The following is a 20,260-nucleotide window of genomic DNA, read 5'->3' as shown; positions in this document are numbered from 1 at the left end:
AGATTTTTTAATAATGTTGTGACATTTTAGCAGATGACTTTCAAAAATACTGAAAAATCAGAACTGAAATAAAATATACTATTATGAATTATTGAAGGATAAAATGGGGAGTGAATGTGCTTTGTAAAGCCACTCTGTATGTAATACACTTAAACACAAGCCCCCCCATAGGTACTCGAACTGCATTAAGTAATTTATAATATTTTAATGACGAAATCAAATCCGATACACAACCGACTTGCACGATACGTTAGTCCGACATTGATGGACAGCGCTCGGTCTTCTGGGAACGTTCCGCACAGAGGTGCGCACGCAGTGATATTGTTATTAATTTATTATTATTATTGTTGTTGTTTTTGTTTTTCTTGTATAATAATATTACAGACAGATTAGACCGGAAGTCTTAAGGGCCTTTTGGTCGCATGCGCATTATTATAAATTAGGGTTTTTGTTATAAATATATTAGGTAAGTTTTATCATATAATATAATATGCATCCATCCATCCAATAAAATATTATCATGCTTACAATAAATGCATCATTTTTTTTCGAGAAAAAATAATTCATACAATGATTTTTATTTGTACCTTTGTTATTCGATAAGGTAGGAAAGTAAATTCGTAAAAACTTTTCTGAAAATTTGAAATTGTTTCGTGGCTATAGACTCTGTTGATTCCACATTCGCATTTTCATACAACTCCTGTCTTCTATGTGTCTTAGCACACCACTGCACCACACTAAAATTAGGGCTGAATTATGCCCAAGATGGCCACGTCGAACTTTCGTTATTTATTTTATCGCATATACACTATATAGATATAGGTGCATCACCGTTGTACTGTACGCGTTTTTCGTCGACCTTAGGAAATATCTATATTTTTTAAACCCACGGCATGTTGTACATCATCGTTTTGTGCGGTTCGGTCGTAACATATTTAATGAAAACCTGAAAATTATGGACCGTGAGTTACTTGCTAATATTTTAGCTCATTGTTTGACTATATTATAATATCTATTTAAAGTATTATCGTTGCAATGCACGACATATCGTGTGCAAATGATATAAACGTTTTCGGATTTCTGTCGAATGATATACCTGGTATACAATAATGTATAATATGTTACCACGGTTGTAGAGTAAAAAGCGAATTAGCTATTACGCCGTGACATATTATTAAATTACCTACGGAAACGAGAAATATCAAATTACCTATATTTTATATTTACACACTTTTCTTAGCAGAAATAATTGTCGACATATATAGATAAAATTACATATATCGATGTATCTTTTTAATTCGATTAAAATACCACATTTACGTAGATACTACCGTATACAGGAGAATTGTTTTCATGAGAAAAATTTATAATACCTATGCAAACCGTCCATGTGGTTCTATAATGTAGATGCGTAAAGATGACCGTCCGTGACCACGTCATAATAATAATATTACATCATACCAGTAAGTAATTACTTTTATTTTCCCCTTTGTGTCATCATTACAAAGAGAATAGACTGTTTTTACATTGTTTGACTTCCATCGTTTATTAATACAATAATAGTATGTTATATAAAACATTATATGACCTTAGCAGAGCTCGAGACTACATTCCTTAGCGTACCTATATGTGTAGTCTCTCTATAAGAACTCTATTAATTTTTAAACATTTGTCTGAACCCAAAAGTGATAGACGAGAAGCCCCTACCGTATCCTCTCACAGATCAGATGATTATTTATGAGCTTCTTCTCGGACCGACCTTAGTCCGCTACGAAAGACATCAAGTTCAGTGAGTTTTCTTCTCGGATTACCTCAGAATATCTAATTTTATAAAACCAGCCCAAATTAAAACAATCGATGCATTTCAGTCCATTTCCCTCCGCACAATAACGTCAGCTCCTTGGTTTGTTTCTAACCACACCCTCCATAAAGACTTAAACATTGAAACAGTTGAGAACTTAGTTAAAACCCACTACAAAAAGTTTCATTCCAAATTACTTCATCATCCAAATCCTCTGATTGCAAATCAACACTCAGCCACAATTCCAGGTAACCCCCCTCGTCGCCTCAAAAGACGTTGGTGTCGCGACCTCCTAAACTGAAACACCACTCCATGTCCTAAACGCCTCAACTCAATCACTGGATAGCTTCCCTTCTCATGTATCCAAAGTCACTTTTATAATTGTAAACATATTTGCTTATTGTATTTTATTATGTACAATTTGTAAATGTTATTTTGTTAATAAAAAAAAAAAACTTCATAAGGATTATAATATGCGAAATTGTCTCAACGTGATCGAGATATCGAGAGTCCAAAATTTCAAAAATAGCATGAATTGGGTCCGGATGTATTTGATAGAGTACATGAGTAGGATCCCCATGTATTTTATAAAGTAAATATCGAGTTGGGTTCAGCCTATTAGCGTTAATAAGAAGACACGTCACATTGAGGTTGAATATTAAGTCTTCCAAGTAGTTTGTTTTTTTGTTACGTAAAGGTAACGGCCTGATGTCAAAATTATTAAAATAATTATTCAATTGCAATTTTGTTTTATTTTTTGTTACCTTTTTGAAAGTATAAAATTCTTACACAATTATTATACAATATGTTATTCGACGACAACTGCCTGGTTAAACGTCGTTAAATAAGATAATCGTTAATTTAAATAACAATAATATAAAACACTATCGAGTATTATCAAAATATTATCGTGGACCCAATTCATGTTTATTTTAAGTGATCATGTATCTTGGGACCTAACTCAAGTTTTACTTTTTATTCGCTGGGGAATATCAAGGCGTCCCTCCCCAGGTCGAGAATCGCTTGAAAATAAGGTTGGGTAAAATTCTTCGTTTGCCTGTTCGTTTTTATACACTACCTACTAGCAAAACACACGTTAAAATTACTAAAAATACTTTTTTATAGGCATAAGTAAAAATCGTTAAATATTCTAACTAGACCGTACGGGAACCATTTTTTCTAATGATATGTCCCACACAAACCCCCCGAATCGACACCTATAATAATATGTTGACGTAAGATCGTCTGTTAATCATCCATCGCCGGAGGTTAGATCGAAGGGCAAGACTGTGGCGGAAAACAATACGGGACGAGACCATAGTGCATTGGAAAAGTTCGAGTACCCATACGTTTAAATGGCTGCATCCGAGTTGGGTCCCAAATTTAAAATTGCTACACTAGTTGGGTCCCGAATTATTTTAGGTACTACACTAGTTGGGTCCCGGATTTTTATAAGTGCTATACTAGTTGGGTCCCGAGTTTTTATAGGTTCTACGCTAGTTCAGTCCCTGATTTTTATAGGTACTACACTAGTTCGGTACCAGATTTTTATAGGTACTACACTAGTTCGGTACCAGATTTTTATAGTTACTACACTAGTTGGGTCCTGAATTATTTTAGCTACAACATTAGTTCTTGAATATTTTTTGGTTAGTACTACACTATACTAACATCTTCCTTCCCATTTTAACAGACTTAGGACTGTCTATAATCTATTTAGACCACAGGTATGGTTAAAAACCTAACCTAACATTTTTTCACTTACATCTACATATATAGCATTATGGTTATATTTATATTATATAATATGTATTTTTATACTTGGTTTTTAACATTTTTAATATTTTTACCAACACAAAAGTGATTTATTTTTTATAAAATTCTAATAACTTATATTTTAATGGAAAACAAAAAAAAAAAAAAAACTGTAAAAACATTTTTAACCATTCCTGTGATCTAAATAGATTATAGACAGTCCTAAGTCTGTTAAAATGGGAAGGAAAATGTTAGTATAGTGTAGTACTTACCAATAAATATTCAAGAACTAATTTTGTAGCTAAAACAGTTCAGGACCCAACTAGTGTAGTAACTATAAAAATCAGGGACCGAACTAGTATAGTACCTACAAATATCCGGGACCCAACTAGTGTAGTACCTGCGATTAGCCCCTAGTACTCGGGACCCAACTCGGATGCGCCGGTTTAAATCAGGCAGTTGACCAGTTGTGACGGTATTTTGAATAACGGGCTGAGGCGCTGGCGGAATATTTACTGCACGCACGACAATCACGAAAAAACCATATACGAGTAATAAATCATTAAGGTCGCATGTGAATAATTTACGCACTACTATATACATCAGCTATAGTCGACCTTGCGTGTGTGCATATTTTGCGACGCAAATTTTCCAGTTGTTTTTTTCGTCTTTTCGTCTTTTTGTTTTGGAGTTTTTTTTTCAACTTTTTACTCCGGTTTAGAGGCGATCCTATCAAAATGCATCGGACGGGAATGGAGGCTATCCATTTTTCGTAAAGCCAGAGCAATAAAACACCGTCCAGATTTGTTTCGAGTGCCACTTGTTGTTTTCCAAAGCTTCGGTCTCCACCCCCCCCCCCCCACAAACGGTTTCCGGTCCACCACAGCTCACCACACCCTTCGTTTTTTTCCGTCCATCCTGGACTTAATACTCGCTTAAATCCCCACGATAATTTTCTTTTCTCTTGACTTGCATAACTCCAGTTATAATATATATATATATATATATATATATTTATGTACTATATGCATTTATGTTCATGCCCACGCTTGTGTGCGTAAGGTTTAAATGTGTATATTTGTACTCGAACAATAAAGCTCTCTCAACCCTGTCCCCCTCCCCGCTCTCTCTCGCTCTTTCACCGTATCTCTCTCGCTCTATCAGTATACTTTTTGTCTTTTTTATTCACCTAACCCCGGTGGTGGAAGTGGTGGCCGCGATCTTCTATAGGTACACAAAAGTTAGTGTGTATCTTAACGGCAAGTCATCGCAGACCACCGCTTTACTTTTATTTCAAACGTCTGGGCCGCGTATATACACTTATACACAACTGACACCCACACACACATAATATGTGTATGTATAATATATATACATAATGCATAATGCATATAATATATATATATATATATACATATGTAGTATGTACACACTATATACACACATATAGTAGGTACGCTGTATAGTGTATATGATATTTTGTACATACTTCACCGTGTTAAGCCAATATCGACGAACTTTTAACAGACCCATAAGAAAACTCATCTGCTGGTCGTTCCGCCGGCTCCTTGAAACAAACGTTTGCAATATATAAAGTTCGTCGCGTACCGATACGTTATATAATCATGGCGTTATATGGACAGTATATTAAACACATTACCGCCATATGATACGTGTATATATAAATGCATATAATATACCTAATACACACTATCATATACAGTCGTCACGTGTGTAATATATACCTTGTATGTACGCTTTTCGAGAACGAAATACGAATATATCTCTATATAATATATTATAATACATTGTATACTGCACACCCACACACACTCGCATACGCGTGATTCGTCGTGTTCAGCGTAAATCGTATAGTTGATGTATAAATGAATAACAACAAATAATCCCGAGGCTTTTATGAGCCCTCCGTGTCAGATGCTGTGTGCCGCAGTGACAGCCGTCCGTAATTTATAATAAAAATTTGCACGTATATCACACGCGTATATATTATGCGACGGGTACGGTGCACGTGTCGCGATTCACACGAGCATAATAATATCATATTAATATATTATACACACCTATTATTAATAATAATTACAGTCGATTTCACTGCGTACAAACGCACCCCGAAAATCGGCAGTCCCGATCCAGAAACGGTTATTATAGTCGTATTATACACCGCGGTTTTAATGTAGTGTTACCTGTCCGTTTTATGTATATATTGAGATGGATTATACAGGTTTACGACGCGTTATTTTACACGGAATTAAAATGTTATTATACGTGCGGCCACGTGGCGCGTGTAAACGCCGTCGCGTGATTATTCATCATCTCGTCTTGGGTGATCTTTTTATGCAGTTTCATGTGTTTCATTACAGTTTTTATGACGTTCAAGTGGCAGGGTGTAAATAATACATATACGTGTAACAAGTATAGGTATATATAGCTCGTATATATGCACAATACTTGTAACAATCAGTCGAGCATCTATTATAGTTAGTTCGATCAAGATGGGGTTGATGGTGTGCGATTAAAATATTTTTTATCACGAATTAAATATAATTCAATAGTTGTTCAATACAGTTCTCACAATTAAATACAATTTTCATTTAACGCTAATTTGACGATTATGTTAACATTTAAGTCTTAAGATACGATTATTATAAGGTAGATGGTATGAAACCACGATGGTAGGCTGATGACAGTGAGACGACCAGAAATTGTTCATAGGTGGGATTCGACAAAATAAACCATCTTAATTTGTATAAATAACAAGTTTTTACTGTTTTTACTAACAATACTAAGGGGGGGGGCACGGACCCGGAGTTCACCCCCTGGTTGTGCCACTGGTTGACGATCCAACCATCGACCCCCATCGAATACGCCAATTCGACTAATAAATATTGTAGATACATACTTATACAGTTATACCTATATAGGTCGAGAAGTCGACGTGAATTCCGAATATACGAAATCCAAACATATTATGATCGTGATTATTGATTAATATATCACAATTAATTGCAATTTGTCTCTGAAACTTCAATACCACTCTGGACGGACATGAAAATAAAACTCGTGCGCATTACACGCATGACGAATTTTGTATATAGGCATACCATTGACACTGGTATGATAATTATTTTTTCATAATTTTATCAACTTTTTTTATGGTTTATAATTTATTTAATTAATAATTAATATAGAGTTGAAATTACGGATATTAATTCAGGAGTGTTTTTAACCACAATTTACTAACCATATATAAAATAGAATTATTATCGTTATATTATTACAGCGTTTCATTTAGAATATAATAAGCATAATATATACAAAAGCTTTTAAGTGAGAAATGAGATAATTATTTTTAGGTTAACTCTAATTACAAAGTTTTACCAAGCAATGGCTTTTACAGTAAAAACTACTAATATTTTTTTATTCATTCACTTACAACAACCGCGGAGTAAAGAAAGGAGGAGACCAAAACGCTTTAAATTATACTCTCATTATGTATTCTAGAACACACAATTTGTACTAACTAGCTTTTAAATAAAATTATCGTAACAATAATACGTTAAAAATTAGTGTTTATTTTACGGTTGGTGGCCGTTTTCTTCACCTACAAATCGGGGACGATTGGAATAATATTTATTCTATTGCGTCTTTATCGCAACTTAGAACAGTACCTACGTCGATGGGGAACGACTCGAATAAGTTGGTTCCCAATTACTGAGTTCAGTTATCTGTTTATAGGTAACATATAATAGTCGGTTTCGATGAGCTTCCATTTAATGGTAGTAAGTAGTATGGATAAGACTTTAAAGGTATGGCTAGTCAGTCTATATATATATATATATTTGATAAATAACCACCTCGACGACTGGGACCATTGACTATATTAAATAATTACATGAGATTAAAACTTATTTTATTGTAAAAAATACAAAGTTGATTTTAATATTTTAGTTATAAACATTCTAGATTTATAATAATTAATAAATTTATAAAAATATATTTTTAAATTTTATTAAAGAGTTATATTTCCTTGAGGAATTTGAACACTTGGAGTAGTTCCAGAGGTTAGATTTTCCGATAAATGGTTGGCTAAACTGTATTTCTTATGTCAAGTTCCTGAGAACAAATCCGAACAGACAGTAGTTGTATATATACGAGTAATATGTATAATAATATGTTGATGAGTAATTTTTATCACGAAACAATTCCGCGTATTACCCTCGGTGGGATCTCTATACTTTTCTTCTTCTTTCAACTCTGCGATTATAATATTTTCGATAATTTCTATCCAAACCATTGGTGTTCGTAGATTTTTTTAGATTTTGTCCCACACTCGCGTGGACATTTGTCGCACACCGGTGTAAAACGTTTATTACGTTGAAACATCCACACCGTAATGTAGTATATTTGTAGTAAGCTTTTACGACCTACTTACCCATACCGTTTTATTGTTGTTATTATAGTAATATATGAGGCAGTCCAACCGTTGCTGCAGTTTTCTTTCCACAAACAAAATATATTATTTTACGTCTGTTTGTGTCCGATACACACGCGAAACCACCACGCGGTTCCGAAACAAACTAATATAAAAATATTATAATACTTATACTTACTATTATTATTATTATTATGAATTATGATATCGCGCGCAGGCACTCGTGTTCAATAATAATAATTAAATAATATGATAATAATATATCTCTTACATATTCATGATACTAAAACGTAAACAATTTTTCACCGTAAAATAAGGTTGCCATGACGAAGTTTAATTAATCTTCTGCCAAACGTCTCGTGGCGCAGACAGTAAAAATATTAAACACGCCACCTTAATTGTTTCACGGGGCTTTTATTTAACAATCATTCATCATTCTTCTTGACAAATCATATAGGTAGTATTTCTTTTTTGGTCAAAGTCAGTCACATACACTAGCAGTTAGCGAACATATTATAGTACGAAGGAGGTCATATATCTGTTCGTTAGCACTACGACATATTAATTTACATACTCGACAAAACATAATACAATAATAACATAAAGCCGTTATTCAAAATCGGACGAGGAATTCAAATTAATTTGATATATTGTAAAAGTTACACGTATTTAGTACTGGTTATTACATGCTATTGAAATGTTTCTTTTCAAAATAATAATCATAATAATAATAATATTTGTAACATGCTAGACGTTAGTACGTTACTGTCAAGTGCCAAGGCAGTTGAATTCAACAATAACAATACTCAACAAATTACTACCTAATAAACTAATGAAATTTTTAATGTCTTAATGTTTTTATTTTCTGTTAATACTGCATTGGATAATTGCACAGTACTTGAATAATATTATTACTGTGACTCGACTCGATATAGTCAATCAAATTCCATGGGTTCAATGATCTTTTCATTTTTTTTTTTTTTTAACTATTTTTAGATGTTTAATATTATAGTACACACATTTTACAATTTAATTACTATTCACCGAACAATTAGATCGAAAATGATAAGTAAATATTTTATAATACAGCCGAATTCATTTATAGAAACACGATAAGTCCGTGGAATGACATATAATGGTTTAGAAAGTACACGTAAAGCCGCGAATAATACAAAAAATATGAAAAATATGAAAAATACGAATCCAATTACACACATATAATATATATATATATGTGTGTGTATACTGTATATATTTATACCTAAATAGTTCAACTCACCGTGCCACAAACATATTAATACGCTCGTTTTCTCCAAACTCGTTGAAGTTTGTTCCGAACAATGAATAGGATCGTTGGAAATTTTGCTAATATATATACGTACACGGCACGTATATCATGATAATATATCTTTGGACTTTGGGGAGGTATTAGATGTACCTAAGTTATGTGTTGTGTAGCCGTGTAGGCATAGGTCGCGGTTAGGTATTATGGGTACAATAGTGTAAAGTGTGAACACGCTAGACCATCATCACCCGCTGAGCGTACACGGTTGTACGTATGTTATAATATATACATAATACACCTATATAATACATATAAAGGTGTATAAAAAACGGTGGACGATATAAGTTTTTGTGGTCGTATAGGATGTAGAAATGCGGTCGGATTTCAAACTCGGCTAAGCGTTAGAACTGCAGTGTGTGTGTGATCGTAGTGATGGCTTAGGCTCATGTCGGTTGTTTATTATTAAAACTGTTTGTAAGTACCGATACGTTCACGGTAATGCGCGCGCGTTTTTTTTAAGTATGCGAACGTGACGAATTCGCACGGAAACACGTCTTGTCGGCATATCCAACTACATGATTGGTTTTACTGTTTTGTGTGTGTGTGTGTATGTTTTTTTTTACTCATGTAGTTATATTTAGTTATTGTTTTGTCGTGTTTTTGCCATTAGGAAACAATAATCCAATGATAGTCAGTACAGTCATTACCGGTCATTGTTTACACCGTATGCAAACGTCTAGGGGGACACTATATAATAATGTATCATATTACGAGAAATATTATGTTCATATCATACTCGTAAGTTTCAGGGCTTGAGTTTAAAATGCGTTGGTCGTAGTATACAATCGGCGAATTTGATTTCTATGACATCACTAAGAGAAGTTTAATTCTCTTAGAGAATTCGAATAGTTAAAAATTCGATTTCGTAAAGTTGCATCCATTAGGTAGCGATTAAATTTTTCACTACGGCATAAGGTTTATTAATTTTACTAATTACCTCACAGCTCACAGCTTATATATTAATATATAAACATAAAAAATACGTGCGATTTCGCATTTTGCGTTTTATAAATAATTATGACGGTTCAAGTATGATATAATAGTAATAAAGTATACCTATACACAACTTTATTACTTTAACTAACAGTATGGGTATATGCCTAATATCTAAATCTAAATCATGCAAAATCCTCGATAAAAATTCTTTTTTTACGAGCACTTAAAATTTTAAAACGCTTTATACTCTTACACGTTCGGTAACACGAGCTCCGAATGCTATGATTTATCACTGCCTTCGGATTTAATGACGCCCGCGCCACTGCCACGGTCCACCCACTTTGCGCTTTCACTCCGGCACCCCTCATCACCGGCTTACAATTTCATTATTACTACCAGCTATTAACCACGATGACGAGTGGGCAGGTAGATGGGTATAGTATAGGACCCCGTAGCACGTCATCGTCGGTGTTACAATATAAACGGCGGCGGTGAACTTTCGCATAACGCCGGGTACACCGTCCATCTGAAAAATACCTATATAGGTAAATGGATACTTACACACCTGAAATTGATCAAAATACGTTTTCGGAACGCTTTGGTACTACCGACGCATAAATCGAGGCTCTGATGTGGGGTGACAAAATCAAAACAAAACCAAATACTTCTTGAACAGCAGACGGAATGAAACGTTTCGCACCAGGCCCGTATGTACGGAGGGACGTGAGGGAACGTTACCTACCTTAAACCTAATCTTTGCCCTCCCTCCTACTAGAAATATTAAAATATATTAGAAATTAATATTGTTTTTTTTTTATAATATATTGCCCCCTAAAATTTGATTTGCCCCACCTGAAAATTTTGTTTGGCTACGGGCCTGTCTCGTACTCGTACAGGATGTTATATTTTCTAAATAATGTTAACGTTTTTATTACAATAATAATAATATAATTCATTTTTCGCGATACGTATTTATTATAATATTATACATAGGTATTTGGATATACGGTCTTAAGCGGCACTCGGTCAAACAGCGGTGGCGTGTGAAAATGGCTCTCCCATGTAATGTAATAATAGTAATAAAAATAACAATAACAATAAAATGAAGTTCCCATCAGGCGCCGACACGCACTGCCTGGGCGATAAGCCGTTTCGTTTTCGCGACGTTCTCGTCTAAATAATGCTGTAAAATCTTAGGACGTATAACGTTGTAATAATATTATACATTGCGTTTTCTGACTGTGTGAGGCTATAATATCACTCCCATAGTGTGATTTTATACGACCCACTATATATATTATACAATTTTCTATATTATATTATTACAGTTTTATAACACAGGGCTTAGGATTTATATCCAATATAACGATTTAGCGAGTGCGCATTTAGTTTTCTTAAAAATATGTAAAGATATTCGAATAAAATTAAATAAAATGTGAAAACACATAATTACCATTTTACCAATAATTTTCAAAAAATTATTAAATGAACGCAAAACATATTCTAAATATTTAAATAAATTGATTGAATAAACAAAGTTATTAATTTTATTTTTATTGGGGGTTGAGGCTTCAACAACAAGGCCCAATAGCCTGTGTAACTGTCGGGGATGAAACTGTTGGTTTTGGTACTCGTGGATGCTTTTGGCAGAGATCGAATGGGCACCCGTAGGTTTCTGCTATGCAGGTGGGGGGCGCCGGTCTCTCTATCCAGACAGCATGGGTTGCCTGGAAAGCGATGTCACCCATGACCGGGATTCGAACCGACGCCTTAACCCACCCGACCATTACACCTCCTTGAAGTTATTTTTATATATGTAACATGTTACTCTATATCCAATTACAGAGGTGTAGTTAGAAATTTCATTGGGAGAGAACGAGAGAAGGGGCAACCAATTGTATTTTTAAATTTTTACCCTAATTTAAAATATCGTTATTACCGTTCAGTCTGACGATACAAATTATTTTTCAAAACAAACTATGTCCTTTAGCTTTTAAATTCCTATGTTGTATCATAAAATGTCTAAAATTAAAATAACTGCAGTATCAAAATATACACTGCAACTTGCAGCAGTGTTGCCAAGAAAATTCATAAAGTATTTAAATAATATACAACTATATTATATTTAAAAATATTGATAAATGTTGATACACATTCTTTCGATAAATTATTCAATATACAATGAATAATTATGTATTAGGTATCAATATAATTATTATATTGATAATTGTATTCAGATAGGTATATAATAATATTATTTTACAATGCTGGAAAAAGGATAAACTTAATACAATAACGAACTCTATAATAATAAATATTAACCCCATTAACCAATATCTGTAATGAACACAAACTTTGATTAAAAAAAGAACTTGAATTATATTGACTTTGATGTTATTATTATTATTATTATTATTACTACTATTATAACCATTATTGAAATTATTAATTTATTAATGTTGTTGTTGTTGTCGTTATTTTTACTATATTGTTATATTATATTATTTTAAAAATGAATAATCTAATGAATATTGGATTCAAATATGTGTAGAAACAACAATGTTTGTAATGACGTATACACTATACACATAGAAACTTTCAGTTTACTTCATTTCGTAATTGAAATGTTGGTTTATCATTTGTAGTGAATCGAAATGTGCCTAGGTATATTATGTTTATTGGATATCAGTTAAGTTTAAAGTCAAAATGTGGTAGGTTTGTGAGAAAGTTGATCAAAGTTTCATAGTTAAATAGTTGAATACGATATAGTTTATGTAGTATATAAACAATTACAGACTATTAAGTTTCAAAACTTCACCGTTGAAAGAAGCTTTACTCTGAAAGACATTCGATTTTGATGACTGATTAAAATGTTTTGACAATATCATGACATAACTAGATCACGAGTAATCCGACATCAGTGTATACAATTGTATTAATCACAAAATAATGTAATTAAATATTATCGATGGTACATTATCGTATTAAATCATATTTCCATCTCACTAGGAAATAATGTTATGTTTTACTCCTACAAGAAAAAAAAAAACTTCGCGAATGTATTGTACAGAATGTATATATTTTTGTATACTGTAGTTCTAACTAATTAAAAAATTTCCCTCGCATTGTTCTAAATTCCTTTTGTTCATTTTTTTTTTTTTAGATTATTCCGGACTAACATTTTAGTCTATACATTCAGTGTGTTCTTAATGAAATATGAATACGCATATCGTTAGACTTACCACCACCGTTAATTATTGCTATAATAACAATATAGTCTCTGAAGGGATTTTGAAAAAAATAATTATAATCATTATGATAATAATGAATCGACGAGATCGTTTAGACCAACGTTTAATATTTTTTTTGTATTTTACGAGATTGGAATGTAATGTTCTTTTGACTAAGCAATCGAATTACTTTTGTCAATTACTGCGTACAATTCTTTAGGTACCTATACAAATAGTATTTTTCAACTAGGACTCGCATCGTGAGTGCTCCGAATTATTGGCGTTGCGACGAATCCACATATTTCATTTGACAAAATATGAAACACTATGCATTCGAAAATCGGGACTTTTTTCTGAAGAGGACGGTCGTGTATTCTCTTATTTTATTTTTTTGCGAATAAAAAATTACAGTGTTGTGCAACATGGGGCGCACGAGACTGCGACAAAGGTCGTTTTGTTTGCTGAGCGGATGTTCGTGCATTACATCATAGGTATTCCGCATACAGACGTATATTGTTATGATTATTACATATTATTATGTTCATGTGCTGACGAAACTCGGCGGTGGTATGACTACGATATAACAAAGCGATTGTTGTGTATTTTTGCTGCTCTTTCAACGACAATATTATTATTATTATTATCTAATATTCGAATTCCGCTGACGTATTGGCCGCCTCTTGTATAATATGATCATAATGATAATAATATATAATAAATAAATAGATTACCTACAAACCTATAGTGGTTGGGCGCAAACACACATACATACACACGAGCGCAACAAAATAGGAAATAAATGCATTCGCGGTCCATTAAACCCGCGGGCGAGACGAGTGCACGAAAGTTTTCCAAATGAATTTATACCGAACTGAATTATTATCATTCGACCAGAGGTCTATTGTAACGACAACGACGACGACATATTATATGTACATGCAGAGATGCATTAAAGCAGTGCATTGATTTGCATCACAATAGAAACAAATTTCGCTTGCGGACGTACAACGACTATATAATATATACATACATAGATTTATGTATATTATACGTCTGCATGAGTGCCGCCCACCGAAATATATAATATACATGTGGGAATAGTGTAAAATAATAATGCAACTCGGATAGACTTAGTAAGACTCAATATATTAGAACACAACTGACAAATGACAATGAATTATAAATACGTCACTCGTGGGTCATCAAAACATTTCCACATTTCCTTGGTCCGGCCTGGCTGTCATCAGTCATATCACTCCACATATATGTATGGTAGAGTAAAATGTACATTTTATTTGGATCCCGATTACAGGAACACTGAACAAAAAACACAGAAATTATATGACGCAATTCATTCGGCGACAATATTCATAGAAAATCAGAACTTAATTATTAAAAGATTGTTGTAATATTTAGGTATCAACATAACAACATGAAATATAATATATGATAGTGTACGTTTGTATGATTATAAGGTTTACAACTATCTACGTTCGATACCTGGTAATATTCTGCACTAGTTCGATTACATTACATACGACAATAATAAATCAAAATATAACACTCTGGTGAATTCATACAAATTAAAAATTATCAAAAAAAAAAAAAAAAGTTGAAAAAATTGACAGGTACCTGTCCTTGACGGACTAGTGTGATCATTATAAAATGTTTCATTTCGTCTCTATTTTTTTTTTCAACAGATAAACTTTATTCTAGTAGCTTTATATTATATAACTGTTAAATTTAGAAACATCGTACAGAATAAAATTGATTTAACTCATTGAATTTAATCATGAAAAAAGTATCACCACCGAAAAGCACAATATACGCAATCGTACTTACATCGTGTGATGTTTGATTATAAATAGGTATATTATTAACTAACTGAGTGCACAGGAGTCTTGGAGGAAAGAATATGAAACTTAATATTACGACTCGCTTATATTTTAATTAATCTGTCTTGAAAGTCGAAAAGATGATCTTACCTCCTCTCCAAAGCCGGACAACCGGACAAGACAATTGATTTTAAAACGTAATAGTCATTATCATATTTCAATTATCTTAAAAGCAGTTATATTCTTATCTAAATGAAACAACTTCAATTGCTATGTCCCAAACATTGCTAAAGCTCGAGTAAGCATAATACAAACGAAAAGTAATAATTGATCAATGGATCCAAGAACGGTGGGAGATAGCGTGTAAAGTTTATTTTCCAACGTTTTAAATTAATAATGTGCAAAGTTCTTTCCGGAACTATGGTCACATACATCTACGGGAAATTTTACAAATTCCCCAGTTATTTTTGAAGGAAATTAAATAAAACCACAGCTGCGGTATTAATGAAAACAATAGTGGCGAGGCTTTCAATTTGGTCCAATATCGTCACGTTTTAGGTCACGGTCGAGGTAAATAAACCATATTTTTGGTACCGAAACTAATATGGTTTAATCCTGCTAAGAACGTGTTTTTTTTTAAATTGTCGGACTTTTGGATTAGTACTCACTGGACATTAGAAATCAGCGTATGATTTACGATAGAAATTAATCACGATCGTCACCAGATCATGATCCATCGAACTCGAATTTTTTATCATTTTGTCGAAATCCTGTATGTTAGAATTGCTAAAATGTTTATGCGGTGGAAATCGTTTTCTACGTGGTACCGTCCAATGATAGCGATCGTCAATAGGTTATAGGTACCTATTCTGCTCAATCCCTATTTAATGGCGTATTCTCGGCGTACTGTTGTCCCTCGAATGTCATTACAAACGGTTTATACCCAACGACCGTACCGACCGTACGTATACCGTACGTATGGTAATACGCTCATACTACGTATATTATTATTATTATTCCTTAGTCACTCGAAACGTTTTTTTTTCGAGTACGTCCATACGGGACGGGGTAATCGAATAGAAAAATCACGGGGTTTAACATCACTGACACTATACTATATATATCTACTCTTAATAACGTGCTGATTTATTTTTAAGCTTATATTCAGTACGATCGACAATGAGTAGGTACTCTGCGTATAATTCAGCATACCCATAAATGTACATGCTCGTTTACTGTGCAGCGACGGTTTGCGAAAAGCACGCTGGAGACGGTATAATATAAAATATGTTATAAAATAATAATATGCTTTTTTTTTCTTTTTTTTTTTGTTATTATTATTATTATTATTACTAGTCGGCGGTCGTGGCAGCGACGACGACGACAAACTCTAATAAACGACGGCCCCGGGCAAATTGAAAATAAATAAGATCAACTTGCAGTAAAAACGGAACGGCTGCAAACATCACCGCCACGACCACCCCTAAGTGTAATGCGAGTGCCCTCCACGTCCTTAGACTTATCCCCTCCCCCCCACGACAAACAGCTAACCTAGGGATAATGCGATAGGGTTGAGTGGGTACCATAGCAAAATCAAGAAAAATCTACGTAGAGTTCCGCAATGCACTTTTACATCGTCATCGTCGTCTATTAAGTCATCGAATACGAATTTTTTCATCCATAATATCGCAGCTATGGATTGAACGGGGCTGTGAATTGTTGCCGGAAAGGGATGAAAGATGCACGCACGATACACCGAAAGACGAGACGGTTCGCGTAATATGATTTTCTCCATCTCGCGTCCAATATAATATGGCAAATAACTCATCCTAACCATCAAGGGCCAAACACTCAGATTCCCACCATTGGATGTGTGCACCGAAACTGACGAGAGGTGAATGGCGGACGGTAGATTGTCGATGACTGTAGACCCACCATCATCACTTGTAAAATATTCGAAACTATGAATATTATATAATATAATATTATTTATTTTCAAGCGACCAATGAAAAACGATAAATAGCAATAGGTACGTAAACTTGTCGTGAGCACTGCGCAATACTATTTGAAAAATTTGCAGAATGTAAAGGTTTAAGGTATTCTTTCACGGTGAGTTAACAATGTTTTTAGTTGGATAATATAACACTTATTTCGACCATGTTCGTACATCATGTAGGTATGCAATATCTGCAGTCGTGTATTCGAAAATTGGAGAGCACAGTGCGTGTTCGAGTTTGAGCAGCTACAGTTTTAAACACATAGTCATGCAAATTTGGTCGACACTCTTTAGATAATTCAACACACAAGAGACTTTGACGTCAAAAGTGCTTCATATATAATGCACTGCTCAAAGCATAACATTAAACTATCCGACTATCGTTTATGCCGTGTAAGGTACTCATGCATTATATTACATTTATTATTGAAATCATCAAACGATTGATATTTTATGCCGACTGTTAGAAGGCAACGATATCAAAGTGACGATTAATCATCAAATACATTTCAAGCCTATTATATTATGATATAAATATCGTGTTCTCCATCGTGACATTGTGAAGAATATCGTGTCTGTTGATCGACAACCAATGACGAAACTCGTCGAATAAAAATTCAAAAGCGAGATGTGATTAATAGCGATACTATTTGAACAAGTATAACTTCACTGGCGAGGTTATGTAACTAACCTCGCTTGAAGACAATAGGTATGGGTTATATTTTTACAACGTAAAAATCATAGTATTATATTATCTCGAATATCTGGTCGATGTAAGAATACTAAATGAAACTATTGAGATATAAAAATTATAATTATAATTCGGTTTTAGAAATATATTATTCCAGGCATTTGAAATAATATTTGAAAATGAATGTATAGCTCATATAATAAATTATTCGAAAATCGAGCATTGTTGAAATAATCATAAAACGCATTCTCTTTGGACCCCGGCGTCACTAATACGTTATAATTTCCCGTAGACCTGGTGAAGTTTTTGCTGAAAGTTTAACAACCGACTTCTACAGGCGTTTTATTCATTGTCTTACTTTGAAACAAAATACGATAGTTGGTTAAAACGTAAAAGTTTTCGAAATTAATTTTTTCCAAACAAAGGAGTACAATTGTACTTAACTATAATTGAATTAATATTTCATTGTAAGAACAGCTATAAGTGTATTTTAAAATAATTATCGAATATTTATATAATCATTCTATAACATTGTTATATTGCATTGTGAGCACCTATACACATTGTCATGAGGATTATATAAAAAAAAGTTGGTATTCGTCGGTACCACGGTAAGCGCACGCGCAATTCAATCGTTTAGAAAATCACGTATATTACACGATGTTAAGTAAACTCTGATCATAATATTATTATGCAGGTATAGCTTCAAATAAAATATTTCTATGATAATACAGTTTGATAGTAATTATAGAATTTTTTACTTTGAATAGACTTTGCGAGGAACAATATTATTATTGTTACTTTTTGAAAAGTGTTATGACTTTGAATACCAACGAAATGCTTACTGAAAAACACCGATGGATATTGGTTGGTAATATATGTTGTTGACGATTTAAAAATATATTCGAACACTTATCTAAATTACCACTCTCGTACCAATTGTGCTTGCTGTGCTCGTGGTGTTCTGAAACAAAACATCCGCACATGTATCATTACAAAACAAATAGGTTCATTCAAACGGAATGTAGGAAAAAACCAAACTACAATAGACAATAGTGAGTGAGGAATAAAAAATATTTTAACACCAGCTGCGTACAAAATACGAGTATACGGCGGCAGCGGTGAAGACTAGAAAAATGTTTAAAAACTGAACGTCCCTATATATTTATATAGGTAGAATATTATTATTATTGTTTTCTCTCTCGACGCTTTGCCTCGAATGCTAAACCGCAGTATTTTAAATATTAGTTTTATCCCGCTGCTGCAGCTGTATAATAATATAAAGCACTTTCTAGCTGCAGTATTCTACCTTACATAATATTTACTTACGTAAATAACTCGAAATTTCGTTCGGATTGATTGAAAATTTATATATTTCGAGCAGCGAATTCGATATGCATTTATCACATTCAAATATTTGCATACTTAATAAACCAAACTCGTTGTGTACCCAAATTTGATATGAATAAATGGTTTTATAGTTAGTTTTGTAGGCAGTTTATTACGAGTTAATTCGATTTCATATCATGACGGCGCGAGTTTCAGTGCTTATAAGAAACTATAATATATATATACATATATACCTATTACATAAGTCAAGATAAAAATGTATAAAAACGTCCTATTCCGTATTTTTGTCTATTACAACATGCGTTTTTATTACATTTATTTATTCGACAGCGTTTTTCGTTTTGTTTAGCTGTTTAATTTATTAAATTAATTATCACAATCTGCTCGTATTTTTTTTACCATTTAAATTCAATTTTATTCTAGATTTCAGCTATCACCATTAATTGGGTTATGTCTTACACAATATGACACTTTTTTTTAAATGTATTTTTAGTTATATGTTTTTTTTTATAATATGTACTATTATAATATACAAGACATAATAATTGATAATAATATATAGGCACCAGTTTTCGTTCTGAAATTAAGTAAGGAAGAAAATATTATTATTATCATACCTACTTGATATAATATAAGGTATACTATAGCTGTGGTATATACAACTACACTAAGTACCGCGAAATTTCATAAATAATGTTATTAAGATATGACAGCTCATTAAATTAGTCTCAGATAAAATATAACTTTTATAGATTATTCACATTAAAACGAATCTCTCACACATATAAAAATATTGTAATACATCTTCATTACCTAACATTAGCATATGTAGCCGGTCGCATTATACAACATCAAAGTTAAATTAAT

The 20,260-nt window shown here is 33.0% G+C and overlaps 1 protein-coding gene across 1 annotated transcript in view; it reads left to right on the top strand.

Annotated features, from left to right (window-relative positions):
* Positions 1–20,260, top strand: part of LOC149060369 (limbic system-associated membrane protein-like) — a 589,994-nt gene that overhangs the window by 20,540 nt on the left and 549,194 nt on the right. The window lies entirely within an intron of this gene.

This window comes from Diuraphis noxia, unplaced genomic scaffold, assembly GCF_037042655.1.
Source record: "Diuraphis noxia isolate RWA-SAM2 unplaced genomic scaffold, SU_Dnox_SAM2 contig0001, whole genome shotgun sequence".
Lineage (NCBI taxonomy): Eukaryota > Metazoa > Arthropoda > Insecta > Hemiptera > Aphididae > Diuraphis > Diuraphis noxia.
This window is presented reverse-complemented; position numbering and strand designations above follow the sequence as displayed.